Genomic DNA, 20,111 nt, shown 5'->3' with positions numbered 1-20,111 from the left:
TGTGAAGTAATTTACTCCACTTCCGAAAAGCATCCCTAAGTTCACACTTTAGCTTTGATATGGAGGAGGTTATCTCATATTCACTGTGCATTGGGTGCCTACATGAGTAACTAGTGTGTTGCCAATTCACAAACTCTAATCAGCGTTGCTGTAGAAAAAAAACCTTGCGTGCATTTTGGAGTATTCAGACATGTTTTGGAAAGAAAACATATGTGATCAGGGTCAAGGTAAAGCAATGACCAGAGCCACCTTAAACATATTCCAGTGGTTGTTCCTGAGGCATGCAGCAAGTCTTCCTGAGATCGAGTGTTGCTCCTGCTCCAAGTCAGCAGTGAACCCGAAACACCTTGTATGGAGAAACAACAGAAAAGTGGGAAATTTTAGACTGATTTGACATCTAACCCTAGTCCTCCACAGCTCCTAGGACATGCTCTTCTTCCATCCTCTGTCTCTGTTAAACAAAGCATTCCGGTATTACAGATTGCTGCTCTGTGCCCTGCCGTGGAAGGTGTGGCAAATTCAGCCCCCCAGATGCTATGCTGTGTCCGGCAGAGTGAAACCTGAGCGCTGGGGCAGCCTCTGCCTCGCCAAGAGCCACAGAAGGAGCCTGGAGCTCCTGCCCTGCGTGGGAAACCTCTCAAACTTTTGTCACTGTCCCGTGTAACTTTAGTTGCTCCTTAATAAGACAAACAAATGTATAGCTAACAATGATGGCAATGGCAGGGTTCAGTCATCAATTGGCATATTTTCTGCACATTCATACTCGCCCAACAGCAAAGGTCACCGAAGGCAGATTTAGGCTTCAGGCTATCCCATTTTAAGTATATATGAAGCCCTCCCAAAATATTAAAATTGAGCACACATGAGACAGTATTCAATCAGATTACCAAACCTATCAGCAAAATTCAGCAGATCTATAGCATCAGTTCAGTTTGAAAAACCTCCCCAACCTCCCGTGCTTAATCAGCCTTTTTGATCTAAATGCTGAGCGGGAATTCTCACTATGGGTTTTTTTCTTACAAAATTTTCAGCACTTTCTGTCTCTCACTAAGCCAAAAATACTGAGGGAACAGTCTTTTTTTGTGGCATTTTGGCACTTGTAATCCAGACTGGAACCATGGTGTGCAGAAAGTTTAAAAACTCCAAGGAAAAGCTAGCTATACTTTATGAATCTCTAAAAAAAGTTCTTTTTCAGGTGAAATGATGATTGTCTTCACAAAACAATTTGTCCGTTCCAATTTCAAAATCATATGATGGTTTGGCTAGAAGAAAACAGATAAGCTATAAGATTTCAAAATGGATTATAAAAACCCTCATATTCTCGAAAATCTAATGTTTGGAAGACACTTTTGCAATTTATGCCTATGCTCAGAATGTGTGAACAAAAATGATCTTTGTAATTAGTTTACAAGCTAAAAATTCAGTCTGCTTAAAGTCAGCAAAGTACTTTAGTAGAGCTAACTCCAATTGTAAAACATCCAGAACAGGGTATCCAAAAATCGTTAGAATGGCTGAAAAATCAGGAAAAAATTAAGAACAAGAAAAAGTGAGTTGTCTCTATATGAATTCAGATTTTTGAACAATGTTCTTTAAAGGTTAAAGAGTTTCTCTTCAAATGAAAAATGGAACTCTTACATAATGACACAACTTCAGGATAAAGAGCTTTCAAAAACATGGTCTTTACCCATAGTAAAATTAGAAGAGATAAAACATTGCATATCCTTAATAGCCAGATAAATGCATACCTAAGAATTTATGGGATGGAAACCTACATCAGACTAACTATGGCTGTACTACACCAGTGAAGGAGTGGAGACATCAAATTAGTTGTGAGTGGTGGTACGTCTGGAACTGGAAACTGTCTGTCCAAGCTCATATGAAGCTGAGACACAGCATTTATTAGCTGAGGTGTAGCAGATTGTGGGACTCCAGCTGCAACAGCACTGTATTATATGAGCTTTCTAATCTGTTATCATGACAACTCTGTGTACCACGTCCATTATGTCATGTATACATAATCTGTATGACTCAAATATAGATTTTTCCCCAACATTGGATGCCTCCCTCAGCATCGGACACTTTTAAGATTCGGCTGGACAGGGTGCTGGGCCGTCTTGTCTAGACCGTGCTTTTGCCCAGAAAGGGAGGACCAGATGATCCTTGAGGTCCCTTCCAACCTGGTGTTCTATGATTCTGTGATTCTATGATGGTCAAATATCAAGTGAAGTGCCTGAAATGTTTTAGGAGTTGTTTATTTCTGAAACATTTTGTCTTTGAATATAATTTTGCTGTTTTCTTTAGCAGAGAGAGATTCCCACAAAACAAAATCAGAGGGACAGAGGGGTTCCAGGTCTGAGAAGCCCCATAAAGGAAGGCATGAAAATGAGAATGGCAGGAGGATGCTTCAGAAAGTGTTCAGGAGGATAACTGAGGAAGGTACTGTAAATATATAAATGGAGATAAGGGTACTGAGACCTGAGTGCCAATATAGGCTTTAAACTCCAGAGCCCAGAAGACTGGAAATTTGAAAAAGTGTCTATTTGATTATGTCAACAACTATGGGAAAAAAGCAGTTGATCTACATAACTGAAGTTGTGACACAAATCAGAAATGCTGCGCTAACTATAATAGCAATAAAAAAGGCCGTCAAGAGGCTTACTATTGAATACTTTGGTTAATGTTGCTGTTATTAATTGTTGTGATGGGTTGACCCTGGCTGGACGCCAGGTGCCCACCAAAGCCGTTCTATCACTCCCCCATCCTCAGCTGGACAGGGGAGAGAAAAATATAACAAAAAGCTTGCGGGTCGAGATAAGGACAGGAGAGATCATTCACTAATTACCATCACGGGCAAAACAGACTCAGCTTAGGGAAAATTAGCTCAATTTATTACAAATCAGCCAGAGTGAGGTAAATGAGAAATAAACCGAAATCTCAGAACACCTTCCCTCCACCCCTCCCTTCTTCCCGGGCACAACTTCACTCCCGGATTTCTCCACCAAGCCCCCGCAACGGCACAAGGGGGACAGGGATGGGGTTTACGGTCATCACATGTTATTTTCTGCCGCTTCACCTCCTCAGGGCGAGGGCTCATCACACTCTTCCCCTGCCAGCGTGGGGTCCCACCCACGGGAGACAGTCCTCCACGAACTTTCTCCAACGTGGGCCATTCCCACAGGCTGCAGTTCTTCATAAACTGCTCCAGCATGGGTCCTTTCCACGGTGTGCAGTCCTTCAGGAGCACACTGCTCCAGCGTGGGTCCCCCACGGGGTCACAAGTCCTGCCAGAAACCCTGCTCCGTGGGCTCCTCTCTCCACAGATCCGCAGGTCCTGCCAGGAACCTGCTCCAGCGCAGGGTTCCCACGGGGTCACAGCCTCCTTCGGGAACCCACCTGCTCCGGCGTGGGGTCTTCCACGGGCTGCAGGTGGATATCTGCTCCACCGTGGACCTCCCTGGGCCGCAGGGGGACAGCCTGCCTCACCAGGGTCTTCACCACGGGCTGCAGGGGAATCTTCGCTCCGGCGCCTGGAGCATCTCCTCCCCCTCCTTCTGCACTGACCTTGGTGTCCGCAGGGTTGTTTCTCTTACATGTTCTCACTCCTCTCTCTGGTGGCTGTTTTCTCCACATCCCAACTTTTTTTCCTTCTTAAAAATATTATCACAGAGGCGTTACCACTATCACTGACTGGCTCGGCCTTGGCCGGCGGCGGGTCCATCTTAGAGCCGGCTGGTATGGGCTCGCTCTCTCTCGAACACAGGGGAAGCTTCCAGCAGCTTCTTACAGGAGCCACCCCTGTAACCCCCCCCCGCTACCAAAACCTTGCCACATAAAACCAATACAATTGTGCTTACTGATATTGCAGCTATACCAAATAATTTAGTATTTATGTATGAAGACAAGAGAGAGTCATTCAACAGATGGAGAGGGTACAAGCAAACAGTAACTGCTGGTCAGTATGATAGGCAGCGGTCGTAAGACATGGGCTACTGGTCAACATTTTTAGGAAAATTTTGAAGGTGATTAACCAGTGACTTTTGCAGGTATTTATGGGTGGGTTACAGTGCGAGAACAGGATGTTTGGCTGTGTTAGGTGGAAGGATTCAGTGAGGGGGATGATTGCATGTACAGTAGGAAAGGGAGATGTGTGCACCATGCAACTCGAGAGGAGAGTGGCAGACAGGTTTTCACTGTCACTTCTAAAGACTTACAACCCCTGGCCAATGCGTCTCAAATGTACAAGAGCACTAGGCATACTTCTCAGGTTAGCCCATGTGATTGGTACTCAGTCTGAACACCCACATTAACCCCATTTACAGCATCTTGCTGATAAACAGCACTTGTATTCCGGCATCATCACTAATTTTGCAGCCACTCAGGGTTATCTTTGGGAATATGCCTTTCTTTTTTCATGATGTCACACAGTTTTCCCCCGCTGTGAGCTGCACTTGCAGAAGAGCTACTCTGTCCTTGTGGGAGTGTAGGAACCCAGAGGTTTTCACGTGGATCACTACAGCAGATGAATTAATTTCTGCCCTGTTTCAGATGGGTTGCAATTTCTACCAATAGCAGGGTCAAGATATCGTTAAAGCTTTTGTGTGTGGACTATAAAAAGACTTGGGCTAAAACCAAGTGAAGGGCCCGACTTAACTGAGACATACCCTCAGAGTCAAAAGGGATTTTCTCTTTCCTTATGCTCCCCTGCTGGTTTGTAGCCCTTTTACATATCACCCTCTTCTTTCAAGCTAAATCTTTTCCTTCCTGATGTCTCTTCCCTGACCTCTCCTTCCCAGGAAGCCACCAGGCCTTCCCGTCCCCCCCAGCAACGTACCAGCCTCGAGTTCCCTACGGCCACCTCTGCCAACAGTGTCACCTCCCCGTTCCCCGACTCCACCTGCTCTGGAGGTGCCTGGCAGTTAACCTCTTGCCGTAACCTACATTCCCATGGGCTTTCACCCTGCAGGGCAGCTTGGGAGCCTGTGAACACCAGCTAGTGATGTTTGGACAGTCTGGGAAGATGTCAAGTGCAAAGAATGTTAAGTACAGTGTAAGACTGCACGCACAGTATGCTGCACAGCCCTCCAAAAAAGAGGGTTTCCAACAGATTTTTGTAAATTTACCCTCAATATTTAAAAAAAAATAATAATTGAAAGAGTCAAAATAATTTACAATGAAGAGAACTTAATTGTCCTTATGGTTTGATTCTAAACCTATTGAACTTCTGATGAAAACAGAAAATACTTTAAACTGAAAGCTCCCTTTATCTGTGATGTTAATAGGGACACATTGTACACTTCAGGTTTTTTCCATTCATTTGCTCCTAGATAAGCAGTATGCTATTACTCTCTAGTGGTGCTGTCTTCAGGGACTATTTCTGTCCGGCACTTGGGAGAATGCATTATGAGATGTCAGCATGTGTGAGCAGAGATAGTATGGCTTGTCATGTACGGATAGGCCATATTCCGCTATAAAATGATGGCTTTGTCTTTTATCACTGTCACAGTCTTACTTAACAAGCTGTGACTCTGTGGTTCATCACAAAGAAAACTGTCATCCCTCGATACGTGCCTTGAATGTCCTTTCATCTTCCATGCAGGTAGGATCTGCCATGTGACATCAAGCAGAACAGTAACTCCAGATGGACTCTGCTAGTGCAGCAGTATATTAACAAAGGGGTTCGCTGGCACAAATCCAGGCTTTGCACCTTAGATTAGATTACAAGGAGGAGGAAAACATATGTAAGCTTTTAAATGAAGCAAGACCTAGTAATATGTCATAAATATAATTAGAAAAGGAAATGTTAGTAATCCATCATGTTTAAGTGATAATTTATTTATCATGGTGTTATTCCGAGCAACAGATAAATCAATTAGAGTTGCTTTCGAAAGCAAATAAATAGTGTTGGTTCAATGGAGTGATGACAGACAAAGTTGTTTTGAGGAACTCAAAAGTTCTGTAGTTGGATTTCTCCACATAATTATGTTTAGGGTGAAATCTGGAGAATCGCTGGCCTTCACTAAGGACCGCGATGCTGCTAGCAATTTTTCTGGATCTTAGTGCTTCTATTCATAAGGTCACTGAACAAAGAAACAGTGCCCGTTGCTAGGATCAGAGACAGACACCTAAGGAGAAAAGCCTTCAGCATTTCCAGAGGGCACATATATTAAATAGTTATACAGGGTGTTTAGTGAGTGCTTTGCACCAGAGCCTGCCTGCTGGTCAGAATTTTTCTGGCAGAGGAATATGGACATATTCTGCTCACTTCAGCATTTTGTATGGCCATGGGACATATTATACTGCCAGAGCTGTGATTCTGCAGATCGGATTAAACTACTTTGTGGACATTAAAGTATGAATATTTCATGTGAGCTTTTACAGGGCTGAATTTAAACTAAGGTGCTGAACTACTTCTCCACATTCCTCTTTCCTGGGATTTTGTATTTTTAAACTAGTCTTGCCTTGCATAAAGTTGCTCTTCCATGGGACTGCTTTTTAATTGTGTAAGTGGGCAAATCAGAAATACTAACCCTCATGAGGTGCAGGCTTCCAATCCCAGTGCAGTAAAAGGAAGGAGAAGAAGAAAGAGATGTTTGTCAGTCAACAAAATTGTCTTCTGAGGGTGTAATATTACAAAGAGTGGAAACAGAGTAGCTTGTCCATTGATGGAAAAGTGCAGCATTCACATATAATAGTGCTGCCAGGATTTGAGGGATGCCAAGGAAACCTGTGTGGATGTGTTACCAGTAAAAGTGCCTGCCTGGCTGGTGCTTAAAAATAGAAAAGAGGGTGTTGAGTACATAGAAACTGATGTTGAAGAATTTCTGACCTCTTTATTTTAAAAAAGTGCCATCTCCCTCTGCCTGATTCTGAGTGTTCTCACCCCCACCAGTGCTCAAAGATTTAAAACAAAACATAAGTCCCTGGAAATGAGGTTACAGATAGTCTCTGCTTGGATAATGTTTCTCCATTGAGTCTGAAGGCATGCTTCCCACTGGTGACTACCTGTAGCTATACTAAAGGTTGGTATTACCACACACAAAGATGGACCACACAGATCATTTGGGCTCCTTATCTGGGAGGTGGAGGGAAATGAAACCAGTAGTTTTGTTTCACTTTAAAATCTATGCTTAGGAGAGTGTGAATGGGCAGTGAGTTCATCTTTCCTGTCCCTGGTATGCTGCCAGAGGGATATCCAGCTCCAAGGGTCCCATTCAACTTGCTCTGTGCTTAAATTAAACCCCACTGTAACTTCTGGATGACTTCTTTGCCTCCCCCTGTCCCAAAAGCCTGTGTTATGTATATGCACTAAGAGTTAGACTCTGAGACTAAGCCCACATTCACCTCTAGGCAAAACACATATAAGCTAAGATTAGGCAGAATTAAAAGAAAAAAAGTTATTCTTTCAGTTGCCACATGGTAGGATTAATTTATCATGGCAGCTCCATCCCCTTGGGCCTTTCTACTTACTAAAGGTCCTAGCTCTTGGACTTACCTCTTATTAAAAATAGATTTGGCTTTCATCCTGCATATAATGTCTCCCATGGAGATTAGAATAATGAAAGTATATGTTGGTGAATGTCCCATTGCAGTGACCAAAGGCTGAAAACTCCTGTGTCTTCCTGATGAAAGGCTCAAGTAATGCCAACTGAAGACTGTGTTTTCATCTTTTACAGTTGGACCACTGTGGGAGTTGCACAGTTTATGGCGTGGGTGAGTTGTGTAGCCAACACTTTCTGAGGTAAGTCTGCTACTGCATAAGGTTGGGCCACTAGTGAATTTTGCAACACTAAGGTTGGATACTGGTGTTCCCTTTACACTGCAGAGAAAGAAGGGGGATCCACAGAAGCTGGCGTAGTGAGGAAGAACCCACTTGAGGTAGTTCATGGAAAGGAGAGGTAAGACTTAAGTCTTTCCCAGAAGCTTAAAGGCCTTACTGATGCTATCTTAGCCCCAAGTTTTCTCTTGGAAGGAGACAGTCAGCCCTTTTCCCAAACAGCAGCAAACCTTTTCAAAACCAGCTAGTGGTACTGCAGCCCATTTCTGTAATAACTCAGTGAGAGCTTAATGACTGGGGCGTTCGTCATGCATACTAATTGTTACACTTCCCTTTTCCGTCTCAGAGGAGATGGCGTTTCTACTGCATTTCTGTGTGTGCACAGGTATGCAATGGGCAAAATGCTAGTGCTGTTCCAATAAATCCTGTGTGTGTGTGCATGCACACTCATTTAATCTATCTGATTTAATATTACACACATTTTGTAGCAGTCACTGGATATCTTTGGAATCAAAAATGGTATGCAACATATCAGTTATCATTTTTCTGCCCTCCTTTTCATATGTTGCAGTAAGTCAGTGTACATAATGGCTTCAGGCTATGATGATTGAGGTGAAGAATGTTGATTTAGCTATATCATTAATTATGACACTGATGTGATGAAGACCTGTCTTCACAGTATAAGAATACTTCCTGAAAGTGATGGTGCTACAGTGTCATTTACTATGCCCCTCTTTGTTTTTCAATTTGAATTAAAGATCTGTTTTATGCTGTCTCTATGAAATCAAATGATACACTGCTTTTTCTCTAGAAAACAAACCGTTATACTTCTATGTGCCAATTTTTCATTTCAACACATTATATAATAGTTCAAATGAGAGCACAAAACAAATAACACAAAAACAGCTGGTGGGAAACTTTACTCAACATTAGATACTTTCAAGCCTGAACAGTGTAATGTGCATGCCTTAATGCATCATATGTCTTTACTAATTTAAGCCTGATTGTGCAAAAAGGGCTGTGTAGGGACACTGGTGGTCAGCTGCCGTTATGGAGTTGTGCTGAAGTTAAAGGTCTGCCTACATTTGCTGCATAATGGAGCCAGGGTTATTTTTACTTCCCATTTTGTGTTGTTTAAAAAGTAATGCTAAAAACGTAGAGGTGGAAAACTGGTTTGTATTCACAAAATGTCTGTGTAAATAGAAGCATTGGAGAAGGGTATTATTCTCTTGGGTAGCATTCTGAATTTAGATATTAGCATCAGCTTTTGAGTTTTTGGACTTTCAGAGTTTGAATGGACAAGTATCAAGAGATTTGGAGTTGTAATTAGATTTTTTTTTTTTTATTGTGCCCTTTATGAGCCCCTTTATGTCTCCGACAATGCTGCCTTTATGATACTTTTGCAATTTCAAGGTTAGTGAAGAGGGAGTTGCTGACAATTTTGGCAAAGCTACCTTGAAATATTGTTTAAACAGTCAAGAAAAACCCTTGATGTTGATTCTTGATTATGTTCATTTCATGTAGCATTTAGTAGAATGCCAGCAGAACTAGATTTAAACATAAATACAATAATGAGTAAACGATGGCTTAGAAAGGAAAAGATGTATGTTATTCAGGAGGGGAAGCCTTGAATTACATAATTATATGTAACAAATGTAATTAAAAGTACTGGTCAGGTATAATGTTTATAAAATGACATGTATTTACTTGGGATGAGAAAGGCCAGTTCAGGAAAATAAAGTCATCTGAGTCATTTACTTTCTCCAAATGCCTGCAAGATAATTATTGACGTATTTCAAATTACATCAGTAACCATGACTTCCATGAGAAATTCTATCTCCATTTAACCTTTACAGCATCATCCATACTTTTGTCTGGCCATAGAGCCAGCTGACTCCCTGCCCTCATCTGCAGCAGGCCCTGGGCATGGGACATGGGACAGATCTGCAGAGGTGGTGTGGTTGTAATCATTGGTTCCCCTGGGTGCTACTAGTTTCCGTGCTAGTTGCCTTGCAGAAACGCACCCCATGGCATACTGGATGCTTTCTGAAGCTTCGTGCTGGTTTTCAGCTAAATTCTTAGCTACTCTTCATATGCTGGAAAGACACGAGAGCGCACTGGGCACCTCTGTTCTGCGCTTGATGTATTTTCTCAGACTGTAGCCTCCCTGTGAGAGAGACTGTCTTTTTCTGTGTCTTTATTCATTCCCTAGGGCAGTAAAACCTCCACAACTCAGCTAGGGTCTGTAGGCACAAGTACACAAGTAAATAAAAATCTGTCATATACAAATGCTGTACACCAAATAATGACATTCTGGGGGTACAGATCCATTTAGTTGAGTGAATATTAATGATTAAATTTCATTTATAATTTATCTGTTTACTGCCATTTTGTTTCTATTTATTTATTATATAAATATCTATTAAAAATATTTCTTTTTAAACAGAAGACAGTTTGGGGTCGGTACGAACATAATAAAACTGTGTTACGTGGTCCTTATAACCAACAGGTAAAGCTAAGGAGTACAATTCTGGCTTCCAAAAATAACTCTCTGTTGCAGCACAACAGTGAAAAACCATTTCAAAGTGCTGACAGACCACTCCTCCTCTTCGTCTTCAGCAGGCTATCCATTATCTGAATAATAGATAAGACTGTTGCTTCCAGACCTAGAGCAGCTGCTGCAGAGTGATCTCCGAGCCATGTTCCCCCATTCATCCAAGCACAGGGAGACCCACCAGCAATGGGGTGAAGCACAGAGCCAGCCTGGGAGAGCCAGGGTTATTTGCCAGGCTTCAAGCTCTACAGCCGGCCCCTGCTGCCCCAGCCTGCGTGGCCAGCTCCGCACCTACCGAGTGCTTTGCCTGCATCCAGGACACCCTCCTTTCCCCCTCCCCGATGATGGAGAACTGACTGACTTACTTGGTACTGATTGGACTGGTTTATTGGGTTCCCAGAAAGTTGTTCCATAGCATTTGAGAAGGCTTGGCAAAATTTATGGCTTTTATACAATATGCGGGAGAGATTAACCTGCTTTGCGTATAATGAGAACAAAGTAATTTCTGAGGCATGATTTTGGTGTGTTTTGCTTGCCATTTTTATTAATCCACTGAGAGGTGTTGGTTTATTTACTGGAACTCTACTTTCTGCAATCATAAGGAATTTATTCAGCTAAAGAAAGTTATGGCCTTCAACCTCCAAACCTGCATCTTTTTAGCAGGGCAATGTAAACAATTTTTAGTGTTTTCTGTTCCTGAACATGAAACTCCCTGGTGTAAAGCCTACATGTGCTATGCTTTTCCCCCTGTTCTTCACATGATTTTCAAAAGAGCTTAGCTGCCCTGGGAAATAGGTCAAGGCTGTGCCCAGTTCTATGCCACTGCTCAGGTGTTAGTCTTTGCAGGGAGAAGAAAAGCTGCTCTATAGGGCCAGCCTGGTTTAAACAGGAGGTGAAGCACATGGGCCTTATTAGCTGCAACCCCAGCGTCAAAGTATTTCTGTGTGTGTGTCTCAGGCAGAGAAGCCTTAGGGACAAGGCAACCTCATGAGAAAGTGTGGGCCAAGGTTGTTATTTTGTCATTTGAGTAATTAATAGATGGGTCAGTCAGCCTGCATAGCTAGACCTCCTGGTATACTGCAGATCTTCTCCTGTGAGCCTTTAAGATAAAAATTCAGTTTATGGTAATTAATTTCTTAGAGAAGTTTCTATGGAATATTTTGAGAAGTTAAACTTTTGTTTTCCCCCTTTTCCTTCCCATTCCTTATTTCAGCTACTGAACATAGCAGACTTGTGTACAATTTGTTCCTTGTTTAGTCTGAAATGCTTTAATATTTCTACAAGTGGCAAAACTGTGTTATTTTTCCTTTTGAGGCATTCTAACATACCCAAACTTTCTGTAAAAAAAAAAAAAAAAAAAGTGATCAGATCTGTTGAAATAAGATGAAAATAATTTAAATTGTCACTGGAATCACATTTATTGGTAATAAGGGGGAACCCAAAATTTTAAAAATCCTTGAAATGTTTCAGCTTCAAAATAATTAAGCCATTGCTCTCCTTTTGGATAGATAGAATTTTTGTTTCTACTTTGGTGGTTGCAATTTTGTTATTCTGCTTTAAGGAAAGGCTGGGGTGGTGCTGGAGAGCAGGTGCTATAGGGCCAGGAGCAGCCTGGGGCTGGGAGCCACCTTGCAGGTGGTGCAGAGGAAGGACGGAGCCAGAGTCCCAGGTATGGTGGGGAGGAAGCCAGTTCTCCTTCCCTAGAAAGGCCTCCTGGAGCCATGGCAAGGCTTGCTTAGATCCCAGTAGTCACTGGAGCTGGATGAAACACAGCTGAGAGTCTGTGAGGGAGTGCGAGACAGGTGCTTGTCGTATTGTGATTGCCCAATGGTTGCTTTTCCTAATGATGAAGTAATTATCAGAGCTCCTGCTCTGAGGAACCTGATTTCTTTGTTTGTTTGTATGATTGATTTTAAGCCTCTTGATCTTATTGGGGAGCTCCTTATGAAGCAGGTCAAGCCAGAAGCTTTGCAACACTGCTGATCAATTTGTGGTCCTCTCACACTGCTAGGAGGCCTTAAAACTGTATAGGACTAAGTTTGTTTTTTTACATTTGTGCAGCTGTAAATAAGAAGGACATCTTTTGTTACAAAGACTGCTAAAATTTCAAAATTGTATTTTTCTGGGAATACTTTACAGGTGAAAAAATGCTGATGAATGCCACTGAGTACTGCCTTACAAACCAGCATGAGGTAAGAGTCAAGGTTTAAATCTAGGCTTGAGACAAACTATTGCTTTTTCTGTCTTGCATCAGGATGATTTTATGGCTTGAGGAAAAGAAGAACAGTGTGTGTGGCTTGTTACTTTAATCAACTTAATGACAAATACTCTATTTGAAATGCAGAAATTTCTTCCAGGTTTTCTGCAGTTTCTGTAAGTGTAGAGAGTGCATAAGGAATACTTCAAAGGCTGAGTGTGAATTTGGTGATGCTATTTTAACTTCAGATTGTTGTTTTAGCAGAGTTCTTTGGGTTCATAGAATAAGAAGAAAATTGGCTCAGGGAAGTCAAAGAAAATAGGAAAAAAAGGAAAAACAAAAAATCACAGATGGACGATACTATAAATGGATGAAACTGTAAATAATGAAGAACACAGTTGCCAGCTATTTACAGGCTTAGATCAGTTAAAATCAATAGAAGACAATGACACTTCAATACAGGCAAATATAGAAAAAGGAGGGCTTTTTACAGAGACATGCACTTGGCAGCCCTTGTTTGGGAAATGGTGGGAAAAAAAATTATAGAAGGGATAAATATGCTGGGACAGATACAGAGCTGGTGTAGGTGGGCAAGGTACAGCTTCTTCCGGTTATTCAGCTTCCTTGCCAAGTAAACACACTTCAAAACCAACATGTTCAGACCCAGCTACCTGCTGCAAATCACCAAGTGTCTATTAAAGGAAGGAAGAATTAAGAAATAACACTGGGTGAAAAAAAAAGCAGTTGAAATTATTTGAACTAGAACTCTTATTTCTGTTTGTATCTTCTGATGGAGAAGGTCTGTGCTGCAGTGTGAACTGTTGTTTACACTTGTCTAAATCTGGCCAGATCTCAGCCTTAGATTCTAGGTCCCTGGCTTTGGTGGTGGGGGGGAAAAGCTGCAAATCTGGTTTACTGATCTTGGCGTGGACTTTGGCAAGAGGAAATACCCTGATAGCGCAGGCTATCAGAGGTGCATGGTAGAGGCAAGAACAAATTGTCACCTGTAACACCTTTCACACCTGACAGTCCCAATGCCCTGGCCTTCCTTAGAAACTCAGGACATGCTAGGGGTAACAAGACTTTTACTGTCTCTTCTCAGTTTTGCATCCTGCTGTCTTCCTGCTTAAAAGGTGTGATAAAAACCTTCATCTGCCCCTCCCCTTACTCCAGTGCCTAGCAATAAGGCCTGATAAATCCTGCCATTCTCATGGAATAATATATTACACGCACTACACACAAGTAAGAAAGATCACACAAGATCATGGCTACTGGAGGGGAAGGTCAGTATCCAAAAGGATGATAGAAGGGAGAAATGAAAGAGCAACAAGTAATGCATTCAGGAGAAAGAAACAATAAATTATGAGCGCCCAGTGTGTCCAGAACAACTTTCTGCTGTTGCAGCAGCTGAACTCAGCAGGAGGGGAGCTGCTTTCCATCTCCAAGTCCAAACCCAGAGAGCAGGGAAACTCTTTCCCCTCCTCCCCATAAACATGCTACAATAGGACACAGATAGCCCCTGCATTTTGCTGGACCACTTTTTTTAGGAGATGACTGTGTGATTCTTGTGCCTTCTTTCTAAAGGTATATTTCACCCTGTGTTTACATTTATGGACTGGAATATCAGTGGTCTCTTGACTCTATTTCATCTGCCATAATGATTTAGTGGAGTTCTGGCAATGAATGGTGCTTTGTTGTTGTTGTCCTGTTATCCCTGCTTTGTAGTCAACTCCAGTTATCGAACGACTGGGTTTGGGGAAATGGAGCCCATGAGCTGTGCAGGGCTCTGCTCCCTTGAACTTTACTTCCTGAAGGAAAGAGGGAGCTCAGCCATTCACTGGAGACTTTTTTTATTATTATTATTATGGTTATCAGAAGCCTTTGAACATTAAAGATGTGTTACTATCAATATACTAAGACAATTTTTAAAAACTTTGCAATAGTCAGACTATTCATTACCTTTGATTGAATAGCACTGTTGAGTATTTTCTAAACTGCCACTGAAATTACTTCCTGCAAAAGTATGAAGCAACTTCTGTTGTTGCCTTGTGGATTCGCAAGGCAAATCTATATAGGATATATTAATTGTAAATTGTCATATGCAGGAGGTAGAAACAAACGGATGCTTGTGAAGTTTAAAGCAGATGACCCTTTATTGCTAAAACACACACATATTTATAGTCACATATTCTGCAAAGTCACTGTACACGCGCACAAGCATAAAATATGATTGGTTATATCAACTCTGTACACATGCATAAACATAAGATATAATTGGTTATATCAACTTAAACATGCAAAGTTTGTCTCAGTCTAATTGGTTGACATAAACTGCAGAATTGAGGTTTTTTGTGCCAAGTTCCCTTTATTATGGAATGCACACCTGTGTTCTTCTAATTGGCTTTATTATTATCTTTTTTTTGTTGTTGTCTTTTTTATTCTGTTCAAGGTCTTCTAAAGGCGTCTGCAATGCTCTTGCGACCAAAATTAGCTAAATATGTGTCCACAATTCCCCCTTTTTTTTGTTTTTTTGTCAATTAACACCTGCTGTATTGCCCTTTGCAAAGGTCTATGAACACAATTAATTAAACACGGTAAAAGCAACATTATACCTAATAAAATACATAAGAATAAAAGAAACCCCGATTTTTAACAAAGATACAAACCAACTCCTAAGTCCCCATCCCGCAGCTAAATGCTCTAGGCCGAAATGGCAGCTTTCTTAATTGGGTTAAAGCTCTTGCAGCTCCTTCTTGCCTCTGCAGTTCTGTTATCTTGTTTATTAATTGCTCCACTGTCCAAGTTCCTCATGTCTGTTGTTCTTCTGGCAGTTCAAAGTCCGTTCATACTGCAGTTGTCATGTACTCCGGCCCACTCATGCTAACTGCGGCCTACTTATGCTAACTCTAAATAATAAGGCTCAAAGAAATGTCCCCCATTTTTCATGAAATCTCCCACAGTCATAGCTATGTGTCAGACTTCCTTCTTACAGGACATCAGTGAATCTGGCCAAATGGGTAAGTCATGCCTTCATAATGCCAAGCTCAAAGGACTGAGCACTGTAAGGAATCCCCATGGCATATGCTTGAGTATATGTGGATAAATTGGAACAGGACTAGCAAGGATCAGTTAGGTCACAGAAACCACATCAAGAAGCCTAAAGGACTAGAGAAGAAATCTGGTTTCAGTAATTTGTCCTTGCGGTTTCCCTGGTGATTTCCCCTGAAGCACTGGCTTCATGATGCCCCTATGCCAGAAATAATATATCAGGATGTAAGAGAACTCATCTCCTGACAGTCCTCAGGACAAGCTCTTTGAGAGAAGAGCGGGACAAACCCTCTTGCAACTGACAGCCCAAGCAAACAGTAATGGATGACTTAGAAGAAGCAAGCAAAAGAGTGACACCAGGCCCAGAGGCTGTCTAGTCCAGCAGCTAAGTCTAGTAGCTAAAAATTCATCACAGAGTTGGTTAAGTGAGAGTAATCTGCTATCAACAAAGAGGAGAAAGAAAACTTATTTCAGCTGACTGCAATTCTGCCAGTCTTCCTTGTCCATTAGCAGAATAAATAGTGCACAGACTGATAGGAGCCATCATAAACATATATTCTCTCCCACTGGGAGGTTTAATAAATACTGGTAGCTCCTAAAAATTGCTATAATGTTTATTGATTTAAGCCTCTGAGATTCTACTAAGGAATAATCTGTGGGTTTCATAATGTAAATCATATGGATGTCTATATAGAGTTTTAAAACACAAGGTCACTGCTGTAAATCTAGATGCATTATTTGTATGTGTATATATTTGAGGTAGATATTGATGCCTGTAGTTAGGATTGTGTGGGTTTTGTGTAGTTCTTTTGTGGGATGAAACTTCTGTTCACTTTTATGTTTAGTTTCTTCCAAGTTTGTTTATAACCCACCACCTGCATTTAAAAAAAATTAAGGAGTCTCAGGCTTGAAATCTAAGGTTATCTTTACAACATGATCTTTAACTACTTGAAGTGGTAGTGTTGGTGGTTGTTCTTTTGGTTTGGATTTTGAGAATAAGGCTAGAAATGTGATTTTTGTCAGATTTAAACTCTTCTCTGGGGACTAAGATTCTTGTGCAAAGCCAGGAGAAACTCCCAAATTCTGTAGCCAAACTGGTATTTGGATACTATACACTAACACACAGAGCCAATGGTGGAACTAAAAGAAACAGTGAATAGCAATGAGCTGATTGAAGTACTTCTTACTGTAAAAACAGCAATCACTCGGTTAAAGACTGTGTCATAAAGAATAATGTAAGAAGCCTGAATTAAGGTTACATTGGCAGCTGTGGGTTTACCAATATCTCCTTTGGGGGACTAAGTCTCAATACATTTCAGTCTCAATATTCTTTACACATAGTGTTTGAATAAACTAATAACCCTGTAGTTATAAATTCACCTGTAGTTTTTATGTAAATCTATGGCAAGATTAATATATAGAGGAAATATAAATATTATTACAATAACATTCTTGGTTTTTTTTAGTATGTAAAGGGCTGACACTTGAAAAATCAAGTAGTTACAGTTCCCATAGCTGCTGGGGAAAATTCAGTTCCAGTCTGAACAAATGAGCTATACTAATGTGTCATCCGATGCGGTGACACATGCTGGGTAGCTGATGAGAGGAGTGGTGGAGAGCTCAGCCCTCTTAGCTCTTCAGTCTCACGCCTCAGCAAATCCATATGAGGTAATCTTAGGCCTTTCCTGTTGTTCATATGACCTGCTTTTATCTTGAGCTACATCCAGGCAGCCCTCGCTAAAATCCATTATGGCTCGGCAGGTCTGTCTGAGAGCAGACTGTATGGGTTAAGAGCCCTAATTAGTCACCAAGGGTTGCATTCTGTTTGTTACTCTACAAAAATGAAATCGATGGGAGGCATATGTAGCCTCAAAATAGGAATAACATCAGTTTTTAGAATGAAGTAATGGTAATCCTAAAAGAGGGGAAAATAGAAGTTACAACAGGTTGCACACCCCGCCCCAAACTCCCAGAATGGGAGAAATCCCTCCAAGAGCTCTGTCTGTGTGGCAGCTTTACCCAGCGGGTGGTGGGGTCTGTCCCCACCAGAACTTCATAAACCTCTTTCAGATCCTTCTGTGCTTTTCTATCTTACCAGTCTCATGCGGTGGCAAACAGCAATGCTATTCACCTCTGCTGTACTGTGTGTACCTCTGCTGAACCACAAACCTCCTGCAAACTTGTAACAATGTAGTAAGTTTCCATGTTTTGGGGTTTTCTCTTTCTTTTCCTCATGAACGTTTAAATGATTTACATAGTCCTTGTGCATCTGTGCCTGTGCGCTGTAGCCCTGAGCAGCAATTTGGCTGTGTCCCCCAGCCTCACAGAAAAGGGCAAATGGCTTCTCAGGCTGACTGTGAAGGGGAGATGTGGAGGAGAACGTTAAAGGTAAAAAAGGCAATGGCTATTTTTCCTCGTCTCATAAATGTAACTAGTAAGTACTCTGGCTGGGTGAGAGTGATGCTAGAGTGGAATAACTGTCTATTTGAAGTAGAAATAGTTTGAGTTTTATTACTTCTAGACCCCATTTGGATCTGCTTTACCCCTTTTTCTCAATTGCGTGACTCGCACAAATGTTTGCTAAGCTTTGTCATAACTCTTTTCTTGGGATGCCCATCCTTTCAAACAGAGAGTTCTGGCCCTATTCTTAGTTACAGACAATCAAGTGCCTGCCATTATACTGGGACTAGTTAGTGCTTAGACAAATTTAAATTAATGTGATTTCCTGAGTTGATAAAACCCTCTATGCACTGTTTTAAAATGTTTAACCAGCACAACAAACTTGTTGCATCTAATACTGCAATGATTGCAAAGATTGCGTAGCTTGTCTTGACAAATGAAACAGTAAATAGCAGAAACACTGCTGAATCTTAATCACCAGTAACTAATTGAAGTGTGTGTCTGATTATAGAACAATTGAATAATCACACCTCTTAGCCTTACCAAGAAGTTGCCATCTGGGGTAGGAATAGTGATGTGCTGGCAAGACCAGATGGTCTTCACATGCAGAAAGAACCTTTTTCATCAATAGCATGACTGCACTGCTAATTAGAGAAGAATCAGCAAGGCATAAGTCAAGGAGGAATTTCCAAATCTAGATTAGGGTTAAGAGATCCATTAAGATCATTTCAGGGCCAGGATTTGAAATCATATTTCTTAATGCTGAAAACATGTGAGAACTTCTTAATGACTTGATAGTCTGAAAAGGACATAGGCCCTTAAAACAAGATACAGTTGGATTTTAGGTGCCTAATTAAAAAATACTATGAGAAAACTCTTGACTCTTATTGCCTTCCTCATGCTGGAAGCTCCCCAAATTCATGATGTTCACATTTCTACATGTGTCCCCCCCAGTTTCTGCCTAAACTCCATAGCTCAAAAATCTAGAAAAGGTGCCTGAAAAGGTAGTGAGTGCCTCTCTGCGAGAGGAATGCTTATACTCCCAATGCACAATAAAGTAGATGCCTGCAGAGATGGGTATTGATCACAAAATACAACCCTGTCTCAACTCCATTTCAAAGGGGAGGAGGGGAAAAAAAAACCCAACCAAAACCCCTGAACCCAAACAAGCAAAAAAACACCATAGGAGAAAGAAGAGATGGATTTACTTGGTAAATAGATATTAATGCCTAGTTATACAATTTTCCTCCTGAGTGAAGATATTTTGGTGCGTTGCCTTCCTGGTGAATTGTCAGTCTCTTCAGGTCCTCTTTCCGCCAGAAGTTTTTTTCCAGGCTGAAATTAGTGGAGTTGGTCCATTTATTTGGTACCTCCAGAAATTTGGAGCCCAAGGGCAAATAGCTGCTGCTACACACGGCCTTTGAGTGGTTTGTGTTCTGCGTGGTCTGGATTTACTGTCATTGTGTAGATTCGGTGTACTGTGTAGAGTTGCCCTACTAATGCAGGTGGTTATGTCTCAGAAATCTTGAACACACACACACACACATAACTCCCTCCACTAACTCTAAATTTTAGGTTGTACTGTAAAAGGCAAGAAGTTGAAAGCAAAGATTTCTATACCTGATGAGCATCTCTCTCTCTCTTCTATGTTTCTCTCACACTTCTATGTTTTACTGTTTTCTTTTTTAAAAAACCTTTATTATGTGACATTCAAACCCTCTGAGATTTTAGATAAAATCATGAAGAGCCAGATATTTTCCCAGGTTCTTTCTGTAATGTGCTCAAATACATTGTCCTTAAAATCTTGAAGATTCAGACGAGTATGAATCAAGTAAGTTCTGAAAGAGATTGGATTTCTCAAAATGGAGACTTGTCATCCAGCTAACTAATGTTCTTCAGATACATGTATCTTATCTTTTCACAGCTCTTTAGAAAAAAAAAAGTTTTTACTCTTACTTTACTTTTTTAACTCTCCAAAACTGGCAGTTATTAAATAATTTCCTTCTGAGAAAGTTTAACTGGTTTTATAATGTAGTTTGGTGCCCGTCACTCTCACAGAGTTAACTGGAAGTAACTTTTTATTTTTAACATCAGGAACCAGTCTGTACCTTCAAAAAATAAGGGTTGATATCCCTTAT

General features: G+C 41.2%; 1 long non-coding RNA gene across 1 annotated transcript; it reads left to right on the top strand.

Moving 5' to 3' along the window:
* The first annotated feature begins 2,079 nt into the window (after nt 1-2,079).
* LOC104831763 lies at nt 2,080-19,886 on the top strand. Its single transcript, XR_774335.1, has 3 exons — nt 2,080-2,195; nt 15,991-15,993; nt 19,873-19,886. It is a non-coding gene; the product is annotated as an uncharacterized LOC104831763 (long non-coding RNA).
* The last annotated feature ends 225 nt before the right edge of the window (nt 19,887-20,111 follow it).

The sequence above is a fragment of the Haliaeetus leucocephalus genome, unplaced genomic scaffold (genome assembly GCF_000737465.1).
Source record: "Haliaeetus leucocephalus isolate CR32 unplaced genomic scaffold, Haliaeetus_leucocephalus-4.0 Scaffold1, whole genome shotgun sequence".
NCBI lineage: Eukaryota > Metazoa > Chordata > Aves > Accipitriformes > Accipitridae > Haliaeetus > Haliaeetus leucocephalus.
The sequence above is the reverse complement of the archived record's forward strand: the minus strand, read 5'-3'. Positions and strand labels throughout refer to the sequence as shown.